Below are 1,599 nucleotides of genomic sequence, written 5' to 3' on the forward strand. Positions count from 1 at the left end.
GAGGAATCTGGGGTAGCCCTACATATTTGGCCTAAGCACCTGGACACATGGCATTGTTAAGCACTGAGGGAAATAATACCAAGAAGACAGGTCGGGGGAGGAGAGACAAGTTCAAGATAAGTTGGGTGAAAGACGCCCCTCTAGGAGGAGATGTTGAGAAGGCTGTTGGACTGCAAGTCTGGACTTCAGGAGACACTGTTTTGCTAAGACATCCACTCCTAGTGTCATCTCAGCTTGACATACTTCCCACATCCACAACTTGGACTTTTCCAGGATAAGAAACACGTGGGTTAGGTTAACTCTTCAGTACCCTCCCGCTGCCCTCAGATCTGCACTGGGCTTATTTCTAGGAAAAATAACCAGTCACCCTCCAATTTACCTTAGGGGATTCTTAATAAAGGGGCTCCTTCCCCAACTTCATGTAGCAGAAACCCCATTACAGAACCTCAGACATAAGACACAATGTTGTGTTAGGTGGACCTTCCAAATAGACCCTGCAACTGATGGAATATGGCACCATTTTTCTAAGGTCTGTAGTATATTTAATCATTTCCCCTACTTTATCGGGAGGATGCAATTTTGTTTTTTATGTCCTTGCAGGAGAATTTTTTTTTTAAGCCTGGAGAAAATCATAAGTAGCTGAGTGATCCAAAAAAGCCACACTCAATGCATCTAAATAACCCTGTGTCTGGTTAACAATGAATTGATGCCAGTGGGATGATGATATTTTAAAACTTTCCCTATAAATGTGACATATGCATCCCTGTGCATTAGCATAATCTCTGCTGAAAACATTTCAGTGAATGACAAGTTGATTGGCCCCAATTTGAAAAGCATAGTGTATAAAAACATAATTTTGGGGGTGGCCAACATTATGACAGATACTATATTCTGCTCATACACAGAACTGGTTTGAACTGTTTGGGGAATTTTGATAGTCTGCGAGCACTCTCAACAAAGAAATTTGGCCAAATAGCAGAGGAAGGAAAAGAAAGGAATGGAATTAACAACTGTTGGGCTACTATTATCAGCCAGACATTATTTGAGAGAAAATGGTGGGTTGAGAGATTGATTGATAATCATTGTTTTCACAACCAAAGGCAACAGCATGATATGGATGGAGAGAACATCAGCTTTGCAGTGGAGAGCCCTAGCCCAAATTCTAGCTTTGTCTCGTACTGTGAGACGTCACACTAATTACTACGTCAGGTCTGTGACCTTCGGTTTTCAGATCTGTAAAAGGAGGATAACAATAGCTAGTTTCTAGACAGTTGTGAAAATAGATTTTACCTGTTCTCTCTCTCTCTCTCTCTCTCTCTCTCACACACACACACACACACACAGAGCCCAGAGTAGCTCTAACTTTATTATGAATGGGGCATTAGGGAAGATGTAATGTACAAAGTTCCTGAGCTACTCAGTAGGATACACACAAGCTTTAGAGGACCACAGAAAGAGCGCAGGTCATTTCTGCTAGGTGCCATGCAGGGTCTCATTGATTCCAGAGCTCAGAGACTTGAAAGGATAAACAGGGCACTGCACAGATCCTCTCCACTGGCTGGACTATCACAGCAGCCACATTAACACCCTCTCCTGGGG

Source organism: Mustela lutreola, chromosome 13, assembly GCF_030435805.1.
Source record: "Mustela lutreola isolate mMusLut2 chromosome 13, mMusLut2.pri, whole genome shotgun sequence".
Taxonomy (NCBI): domain Eukaryota; kingdom Metazoa; phylum Chordata; class Mammalia; order Carnivora; family Mustelidae; genus Mustela; species Mustela lutreola.